At 48.3% G+C, this 10,932-nt stretch overlaps 1 protein-coding gene across 1 annotated transcript in view; it reads right to left on the bottom strand.

Moving 5' to 3' along the window:
• The window catches only part of LOC149466090 (uncharacterized), a 124,545-nt gene that overhangs the window by 24,132 nt on the left and 89,481 nt on the right, over nt 1–10,932 (bottom strand). The gene's annotated exons all lie outside the window — the stretch shown is intronic.

Below are 10,932 nucleotides of genomic sequence, written 5' to 3'. Positions count from 1 at the left end.
TGATCGGTGTGTGTGCTCTGTCAGAGGTGCTACCGGTGATCGGTGTGTGTGCTCTGTCAGAGGTGTTGTCGGTGATCGGTGTGTGTGCTGTCAGAGGTGCTGCAGGTGATCGGTGTGTGGTGTCAGAGGTGCCGCTGGTGATCGGTGTGTGCGCTGTCAGAGGTGCTGCCGGTGATCGGTGTGACAACGCCTATACTAAACGGCAAAGTCAGCCGGGCCACACAGATATCACGTGTCACATGACACCCCCAGACACAACCAACTACTACTTCTCCCGCCCCCCTCACCGCATCCAACAATATTATAAAAGTGTGGAAACTTTTTGAAGACCCCTCATAATGATGATAATAATAATAATAGTTATATATAATAAGAATGATAGTGATCTGTAATAATAATAATAATAATAATTGTAATATATAATAAGAATGATAGTGATCAGTAAGAATAATAATAGTGTTCAGTGATAACATTAATAATAATAGCAATCAGTAATATTAATGATCAGCTATAATAATAAAAATAATAATTCAGATTATAATAAATATAAAATTAATAGTGATCAGTAATAATACTAAAAAACATAATACTAGAGATCAGTAATATTAATTAAAAAATAAATATTAGTGATCAGTTTTATTACCAAAAATAATTATAATAGTGATTTGTGGTACTAAAAAAAAATCAATAATAATAGCGATCAGTAATAATAAAAATAATAATAATAGTGATCACGATAATAATAATGTTGATTGGTGATAATAATATTAGTGATCAGTAATATTAATAAAAACAATAATAGTGATTAGTAATAATGATAATAGTGACCAATGGTGATGAGCGATGTCGGTGGCGATGATCTGTGTCGGTGGCGATGATCTGTGTCGGTGGCGATGTCAGTGGTGATGATCGATGTCGGTGGCGATGAGTGATGTTGGTGGGGATGAGTGATGTCAGTGGTGTTGATCGGTGATACTGTGCTGTGGTATGTGATGATCGGTGATCTGTGTCGGTGGCGATGAGCGATGTCTGTGGTGATGAGCGATGTTGGTGGCAATGTCGGTGGCGATGAGCGATGTCGATAAATGATGTCGGTGGCGATGAGTGATGTCGGTGCCGATTAGTGATGTCAATGGTGATGATCGGTGATACTGCGCTGTGGTATGTGATGATCTGTGTCGGTGGCGATAAACAATGTTGGTAGTGATGAGCGATGTCTATGGTGATGAGCGATGTCGGTGGCGATGAGTGATGTCAGTGGCGATGAGTGATGTCGGCGGTGATGAGCGGTGTCGGTGGTGAAGAGCGATGTCGGCGGTGATGAGCGATGTCAGTGGTGATGATCGGTGACACAGTGCTGAGTTATAGGAAGCACGCTGCTCCCAGTGATGGGAGGTTCGGTGATGATCGGTGGTGTCGGTTGATGCGGTCCCTCCCCCCCATTACCCCGGCGTGTGTACAGCTCCCCTGTGACGTCACTCTCCGCTCTACACGCCGGACACTTCCCAGCCTCTCCATTGTGACATCACGGAGGTGGGCGGGCCGCGGAGGGAGGGCGCTCTGCGCATGTGTGTTCGGGATCAGAGAGCGGAGGGAGGGGAGAGATGGCATGTAACGGGAAACCAACCGATCTCTATATACACAGCACCGATCTCCATAGCAATCACCCATAACATTCTGACCACTCACAGGTGAAGTGGGTTATGCAGGGGTCAGTGGAGGGTAATGCAGGGTTCAGTGGGGGGTAATTCAGGGGTCAGTGGAGGGTAATTCAGGGGTCAGTGGGGGGTAATTCAGGGGTAATGCAGGGTCAGTGGGGGGTAATTCAGGGGTCAGTGGTAGGTAATTCAGGGGTCAGTGGGGGGTAATGCAGGGTTCAGGGGTAGGTAATTCAGGGGTCAGTGGGGGGTAATGCAGGGGTCAGTGGGGGGGGGGGTAATTCAGGGGTCAGTGGGGGGCAATTCAGGGTGCCTGTGTATGTCCAATGCTGGGGTAGAAGAGGCTGCACATGCTCAGTGCACACAGAACACCCCCCCCCCACCCGAGACATGTCTTTAATATCTCCTTACAATGCTGTTGTCCCCCCCCACAATCCATACCAGACCCTTATCCGAGCAGCCCGGCAGGTCAGGAAAAGGGAACCATACCAGGCCACATGCCCTCAACATGAGGGAGTGCTTTGGGGCAAGGGACCCCTCCCCAAAGCACATTGTCCCCATGTTGATGGGGACAAGGGCCTCTTCCCCACAAGCCTGGGCTGTTGTTGTGGGGGTTTGCGGGTGGGGCTAATCGGAATCTGGAAGCCCCCCAATGTGAACGATGTCTGTCGCCACCCGGCCGTCTGCCTGCTCCACTGGCTTGACAGTTCTTAAATATGTAAGAGGCTGGGCCACCCAGTGACATCACGGGCGTGGCCCCACCTCCTTGTGGCATCATCAATGATGTCACGCAAAAAAAAAAAAAAAAAAGGCTCCGCTGCCTCCTGGCCATCTGCCTGCTCCGCTGGCTTGACAGTTCTTAAATATGTAAGGGCTTGACAGTTCATAAATATGTAAGGGGCGAGGCCACCCAGTGACATCACAGGTGTGGCCCCACCTCCTTATGGCGTTATCAATGATGTCACATGGAAAAAAAAAAGGCTCTGCTCCCGACGCTGCCTCCCGGCTGTCTGCCTGCTCTGCTGGCTTGACAGGTCTTAAATATGTAAGGGGCGGGGCCACCCAGAGACATCACGGGTGTAGCCCCACCTCCTTGTGGCGTCATCAACCGCATGCTGAGTCAATGACATGCTGAGTCAGTGACCTCACGCGTGTGGCCCCACCTCCTTATGGCATCATCATGCTGAGCCAATGATGTCACAAGGAGGTGGGGACATACGTGATATCACTGGGAGTCAGCGTTGGGAGCGGAGCCTTTTTTTTTTCCGGGTGGCGGTGGACATCGCTCACATGGGGAGGCGGGATCTGGGGGCCCCCTTGATAAAGGGGGCTTCCAGATTCCGATAAGCACCCTGCTTGCAGACCCCCACAACCAGCGGCCAGGGTTGTGGGGAAGAGGCTCTTGTCCCCATCATCATGGGGACAAGATGCTTTGGGGGCCCCCCCCACATTTCCTGACCTGCCAGGCTGCATGGTCAGATAAGGGTCAGGTATGGATTTTGGGGGGAACCCCCACGCCATTTTTTTGTAATTGTGTGGGAGTTCCCCTCAAAATCCCGCAGAACGAATTCAATTCGTAAACCAAGGTACGCCTGTATTAACCTCTCGCCCTCCTCAGGATTCCCCCCCCCCCCCCCCGTTCCTGACCAGGCCACCTTTTGCGATACGGCGCTGCGTTACTTTGACAATTGCGCGGTCATGCAACGCTGCACCCAAATGAAATTTACGTCCTATTTTCCACACAAATAGAGCTTTCTTTCGGTGGTATGTAATCGCCTGTGCGGTTTTAATTTTTTGCGCTATAATAAAAAAAAAAGACTGCCGATTTTGAGAAAAAAATATTTTTGACTTTTTGCTATTAAACATGTCCAGTAGAAAAGTTTGAAAAATCAAATTTCATCATAAATTTCGGCCAAAACGTATTCTGTTCCGTGTCTTCGCTAAAAAAAATCCCGATATGTGTAAATGAATCGGTTTACATGAAAGTTATAGCGTCTACAAATGGCAGTATAGATACTGGGATTTTTTTTTCTTATACTAATAATGGCGGCAATCAGCGACTTTTGCAGGACTGCGGTGGGCATTCTGACACCTGGGGGGACTGACCTGGTGTCACTGACATCCCCAGTGACACCAAACAGCGATCAGTGCTAAAAAGAAAACCTGACACTATTAATGGCACTAGGCAGGAGGGGGTTAATGTGGGGCAATCAAAGGGTTAACTGTGTGCTGGGTGTGTTTTACTAGGGGGCGGGGTCTGTGTGCTTCACTGTAATCACACTGCTCTGGATGGCTATGCTGTGCAGTGTGCCCGAGCTGACAGGGAGGACTGTAAGTAAACAAAACAGTTCTCCTCCCCAGATCTTCTGAAATCCCTGGGCGCCGGCGAGTAATTACCGTCCAGAACCGGGTGATTGACAGCTGCGAATGGCAATGCGGCTGGTGCCCACCCTCTACCCGGAAATGCGAAATCACCTACTTACACGTGATTTTGCGCACCCTTGCCGCCCTGTAGCAGTATTTCTGCCATAGGACGGTCGGGAAGCGACTAATTGGCTTCAATTTGTTAGCGTAGCTAAATTGACTAGTACATCTAACGCTCCTCTCCCCCTCAGGCCGACATTGCTGCTGTCCAAAGGTGCCTCCTGTGCTCCTTCATCCAGATTGTCATTGTCTTGCTTTAACAACGGACAAAGAACTGCTCATGGTGATTCTTTTTTCCATGAACATCTAAAAAAAGTTAAAGTCAATGACACTCCTGGGATATTGATCTGCTCAGGTAAGTAGCAGAGGGGGTTGTTCATCAGTTTCAGCTGCTTTGGTGTTCATGAAATTAACAACAGGTGCACTAGATGGGCAGCAATGAGACGACCCCCAAAACAGGAATGGTTTTACAGGTGGAGGCCACTGCCATTTTCTTCCCTACTCATCTTTTCTTACTGTTTTTCACTCATTTTGTATTTGGCTAGGGTCAGTGTCACTACTGGTAGCATGAGGCGATACCTGGACCCTACAGAGGTTGCATAGGCAGTCCAACTCCTCCAGGATGGACATCAATACATGCCATTGCCAGAAGGTTTGCTGTGTCTCCCAGCACAGTCTCAAGAGCCGGGAGGAGATTCCAGGAGACAGGCAGTTCCTCTAGGAGAGCTGGACAGGGGTGTAGAAGGTCCTTAACCCATCAGCAGGACCAGTATCTGTTCCTTTGTGCAAGGAGGACCAGGATGAGCACTGCCAGAGCCCTACAAAATGACCTCCAGCAGGCCACTGGTGTGAATGTCTCTGACCAAACCATCAGAATCAGACTTCATGAGGGTGGCCTGAAGGCCCGACATCCTCTAGTGGGCCCTGGGCCATTTGCCATTGAACACCAGAATTGGCAGGTCCACCACTGGTGCCCTGTGCTTTTCACAGATGAGAGCAGGTTCACCCTGAGCACATGTGACAGACGTGAAAGGGTCTGGAGAAGCCATGGAGAACGTTCTGCTGCCTGTAACATAATTCAGAATGACCATTTTGGTGGTGGGTCAGTGATGGTCTGGGGAGGCATATCCATGGAGGGACGCACAGACCTCTACAGGCTAGACAATGGCACCCTGACTGCCATTAGGTATGGGGATGAAATCCTTGGACCCATTGTCAGACCCTACGCTAGTGCAGTGGGTCCTGGGTTCCACCTGGTGCAGTGGGTCCTGGGTTCCTTCTGGTGCACGACAATGCCCGGCCTCATGTGGGGAGAGTATGCAGGCAGTTCCTGGAGGATGAAGGAATTGATTCCATTGAATGGCCCCCACGCTCGCCTGGCCTAAATCCAATAGAACACCTCTGGGATGTCATGTTTCGGTCCATCCGAGGCCGCCAGGTTGCACCTCAGACTGTCCAGGGTCTCAGTGATGCCCTGGTCCAGATCTGGGAGGAAATCCTCCAGGACACCATCCGTGGTCTCATTAGGAGTCTCCCCCGACGTTGTCAGGCATGCATACAAGCACGTGGGGGCCATACAAACTACTGAGGACCATTCTGAGTTGCTGCAATGACATTTCACCAAAATGGACTCGCCTGCTGCATCATTTCTTCACTTTGATTTTCGGGGTGTCTTTGAATTCAGTCCTCTGTAGGTCAATCATTTTTATTTTCATCCAACGATGGGACATCCTTACGTTCCTCACACATTACCCCGTCCAGATCAGTATAGAGATCCAGCAGGAGATTCCTCCCCATTGAGATCTGATGGGTTTTCAAAGTCTTCCTTTCATTTTTTTGAGCAGTATATTGTTCTGCCGGCCTTTCCACACACATGACCTTTAATGGCATCCCAGTCTTAGACCGTAGGGTTCAATATTGAGTTGGCCACGCCCTTTCCACGCACATAACCTTTGATGGCCCCCCAGTCTTAGTCCGTAGGGTTCAATATTGAGTTGGCCCCGCCCTTTGCAGCTATAACAGCTTCACCTCTTCTGGGAAGGCTGTCCACAAGGTTTAGGAGGGTGTCTATGGGAAGGTTGGACCATTCTTCCAGAAGCACATTTGTGAGGTCAGGCACTGATGTCGGGGGAGGAGGCCTGGCTCATAGTCTCTGCTCTAATTCACCCCAAAGGTGTTCTATGGGGTTGAGGTCAGGACTCTGTGCAGGCCAGTCAAGTTCCTCCACCCCAAACTGGCTTCTCCATGTCTTTATGGACCTTGCTTTGTGCACTGGTGCGCAGTCATGTTGGAACAGAAAGGGGCCATCCCCAAACTCTTCCCACAAAGTTGGGAGAATGCAATTGTCCAAAATGTTGCCTTACGAGTTCCCATCACTGGAACTAGGGGGCCAAGCCCAACCCCTGAAAAACAACTCAACACTATAATCCCCCTCCACCAAACTTTGCAATTGGCACAATGCTGTCAGGCAAGTACCGTTCTCCTGGCAGCCACCAAACCCAGACACGTCAATCGGATTGCCAGACAGAGAAGCATGATTGGTTACTCCAGAGAACATGTCTCCACAGCTCTAGAGTCCAGTGGCGGCGTGCTTTACACCACGGCATCCAACGCTTTGCATTGCACTTGGTGATGTAAGGCTAGGATGCAGCTGCTCGGCCATGGAAATCCATTCCATGAAGCTCTCTACGCACTGTTGTTGGGCTCATCTGAAGGCCACACCAAGTTTGGAGGTCTTTAGCTATTGACTCTGCAGACAGTTGGCGACTTCTGCGCACTGTGCGCTTCAGCATGCGCTGACCCCGCCCTGTCATGTGACATGGCCTACCACTTGGTGGCCGATTTGCTGTTGCTCCCACTTTGTTATAATCCCACTAACAGTTGATCGTGGAATATTTAGTAGCCAGGAAATGTCACGGATGGACTTATTGCACAGGTGACCACCTATCACGGGACCACGCTTGGAGTCACTGAGCTCCTGAGAGCGACCCATTCTTTCACCAATGTTTGTAGAAGCAGTCTGCATGCCTAGGGGCTTGATTGTATACAACTGTGTCCATGGAGGGATTGGAACACCTGAATCACATGATTGGGAGGGCGGGGCCAATATTTTTGGCAATATAGTGTGTATTTTATTTCTATTAATTGGTGTCTATATTATGTTTTCAACATTATAAATAATTATTTTGACTTTATTATATTACAACATTTATACGCTACGGAAGAATTTAGATAATTAAGAAATCTCAGTACAAATTACCTCAGCGAATGTCTGTAAGATGTATAGATAGAATCTTTTTCTAATAATCACTTAATACAATTTTTTAAAGTGTTACTAAACCCACAACAGTTCAATCAGTCTGTAGATGCAGTAATGCATGCTGGGTATACTCACTGTGGAACCTAAGGGGTTAATCCTCAGCATTGTGTAAAAAGCCTGTTTGAACCTGTCTTCTCTGATCCTCCCCTTTTTCAAGCAACCACCACTTATCTCCTGATAAGACAGACTGAACCGTAGACACTTTGCACATGCTCAGTTTGGTGTGGCCAACCAGCACTGGTCAGACATGCTCAGGGGTTTTGAATCCTCCTAGAGCAGAAAGGAAACTGCTCCTACAAGCTTTAGCTAGTGCCTGGCTGGACATTGATAGAAGCCACAAGACTGCTCTAACTTCTGATGAGAAAAGGTATTTAGCAGTTTTTTTCTGTGTACTGTGGTACAGCGGATATAGTGAATGCAGGGTCCGGAGAGAGCGGATATAGTGAATGCAGGGTCCGGGGAGACCGAATATACTGAATGCAGGGTCCGGGGAGAGCGGATATAGTGAATGCAGGGTCCGAGGAGAGCGGATATAGTGAATGCAGGGTCCAGGGGAGCGGATATAGTGAATGTAGGGTCCGGGGAGAGCGGATATAGTGAATGCAGGGTCCGGGGAGAGCGGATATAGTGAATGTGGGGTCCGGGGACAGCGGATATAGTGAATGCGGGGTCCGGGGAGAGCAGATATAGTGAATGCGGGGTCCGGGGAGACCGAGTATAGTGAATGCGGGGTCCCAGGGAGAGCAGATATAGTGAATGCGGGGTCCGGTGACCAGATATAGTGAATGTGGGGTCCGGGGAGAGCGCATATAGTGAATGCTGGGTCCGTGGAGACCGGATATAGTGAATGCGGGGTCCGGAGAGAGCGGATATAGTGAATGCAGGGTCCGGGGAGAGCGGATATAGTGAATGCGGGGCCCTGGGAGACCAGATATAGTGAATGCAGAGTCCAGGGAGAGCGGATATAGTGAATGCAGGGTCCGGGGAGAGCGGATATAGTGAATGCGGGGTCCAGGGAGAGCGGATATAGTGAATGCGGGGTCCAGGGAGAGCGGATATAGTGAATGCGGGGTCCAGGGAGAGCGGATATAGTGAATATGGGGTCCGGGGAGAGCAGATATAGTGAATGCAGGGTCCGGGGAGAGCGGATATAGTGAATACAGGGTCCGGGGTGATACTGGTCCCAGTTTGTCTAACCAGTCCTGTCGAAAGATCAAAAACCTCTTAGGTTTATTACATTCAACAAGCTGAGTTTTAGAGAACAACTAGCACAGTGGCTAAATGGTTAGCACTTCCCCCTGGCAGTACTCGGGTTGTTGGTTTGAATCCCAACCACGACACCACCTACCTGAAGTTTGTATGTTCTCCCTGTGCCTGCGTGGGTTTCCTCCCACACTCCAAAGACATGTTGGTAGCTTAATTGGCTCCTGTCTAAATTGGCCCTAGTATGTATGAATATGAGTTAGAGACCTTAGATTGTACGCCCCTTGAGGGTCAGGGACTGATGTGAATGTATTATTATACAGGATTTATATAGCGCTAACAGTTTACTCAGTGCTTTACAATATACATGTAAAGCGCTGAGTAAATTGACGGCGCTATAAAAGAACCTGGAATTAAAAAATAAATAAACTATTGCCATGGCACAGGAAGTTCTAGGAAAAATCCAAAGGTATTCCTGATCCTATACTGCCCCCTTCAGGTAATTGGGATTATTAAGTAAAGCACATGACACCATGAGTGACATCATAATTAAGCTAGATAAGCTTTGCCCGCCAAGGTTTTTCGGGTGATAAAAGTAAGGAGATTGGATCAGGGGGAAGAAAGACGGGACAGATGGAAACACACAGAAGTGGGCTGACCTAAAGCTGACATCGCTGACACCATAGAATCTAAATATATGAAAAATACACAAGCTGAGGTCACCTCCATCGAAAACCTTGCATCAAAGTGATCCTTAGATCCAGAGATATAGGCAGCAGATATTGTGCCAAAATATCAACATGTTCTGGCCAATCCCATCATACCTTTGGGCTCCTCCCATCTTTTCCTACTGCCTTTATGTGATGGGTGGGGTTATCTCTAACAGGAAAATGGCGGCATCTGGACATAGCTTAGGCCACCCATAACTCAGGATCTGCTTGTCATTTTGATGCACAATTTTCGGCAAGCATGACCTCTGTTCAGGCACATGTTCATCCGGAGCCAAGTTTCGAATTCCCAAATTTGTGACAGGTTCACTTTAAACACTTACCATCCGGCGCATGTACATAAACAGCCAGATGGGAGCAGTGCAGGAGCGGGTGGCTGTTTATAAACATCCTCCCGCTTCCCTGCCTGTGCGCTCTCCCTGGGAGCGCGCGGCACCATGATCAGGTGCCCGCTATGTCCGGAGGACACAGCAGAACACCGATCGCTGTACGGGACCTCAGTGTGAGGTGCCAATCATGTGATCACTGATTGGCCAATCAGTGATCACATGCATAGTAGTAAGCAAGATGTCACTTCTGACATCATTGCTTACTACATGTGAAATTTGTGAATGATCACAGAGATCACATAGTACAGGGCCATTCACAACAGCATTGTACCATGTGACAAGCTGTGACCAATCACAGCTCTCACAGTACTTCTCAATGGCTGCAAGAATGCAGCCAGAGAGAAGGAGAAATGATTGCTTTTACAGCCTTTATGGGTGTAAAAGCAATCAGTGTAAAAAAAAAATCTTCATCACCCCCCACAAGTAGTACAGTATGAAAAAAAAAACCCATAAATAATAATCTAAAAAAATAAAATAAAAATTTAAAACTTTTTTTGAAAAATTATAATTTTTGGTTATAAACTAATTTGGGTTTTTTTTTCCACCAGATTTTAGTTAGGGGGATCAGAGTGAAGGAGGCTGAATACAAATGCCGCCACACTTTTCACAGATTTATTTGTCAAAAATGTTGAAAACCATTTCTCATTTTCCTCCACTTCAAAATTATGTGTCACTTTGTGCTGGTCCATCACATCCAATCCCGATAAATAACATTGATGGTTTTTGGTTGTCACATGACAACATGGGGGACATTTCAAGGGGTGTGAAGACTTTTTCAAGGCGTTGTATGTAAAAGTGGGGCAATCAAAATGGATTTCAGTCATTGTCATGCGTTAGCTACCATTTTATTCTCAGGCTACTCGACATAGCAGTCTGTGGCAGACTTGGAGCTGAACGATCTCTGGGTGTCAGGGGCCGCAGGCTATACATATAATAGATGTCAGGGGCCGCAGGCTATACATAAAATAGATGCCAGGGGCCGCAGGCTATGCATAAAATGGGTGTCAGGGGCCGCAGGCTATGCATAAAATGGGTGTCAGGGGCCGCAGGCTATGTGTAAAATGGGTGTCAGGGGCCACAGTCTATGCATAAAATGGAGAAGGGACACAGGCCATGCATAAAATGGGTGTCAGGGGCTGCAGGCTATGCATAAAATGGGTGTCAGGGGCCGCAGGCTATACATAAACTGGGTGTCAGGGGCCGCAGGCTAT

The sequence above is a fragment of the Staurois parvus genome, unplaced genomic scaffold, assembly GCF_062004578.1.
Source record: "Staurois parvus isolate SC_StPar_1 unplaced genomic scaffold, SC_StPar_1.0 ptg000132l, whole genome shotgun sequence".
Lineage (NCBI taxonomy): Eukaryota > Metazoa > Chordata > Amphibia > Anura > Ranidae > Staurois > Staurois parvus.
The sequence above is the reverse complement of the archived record's forward strand: the minus strand, read 5'-3'. Positions and strand labels throughout refer to the sequence as shown.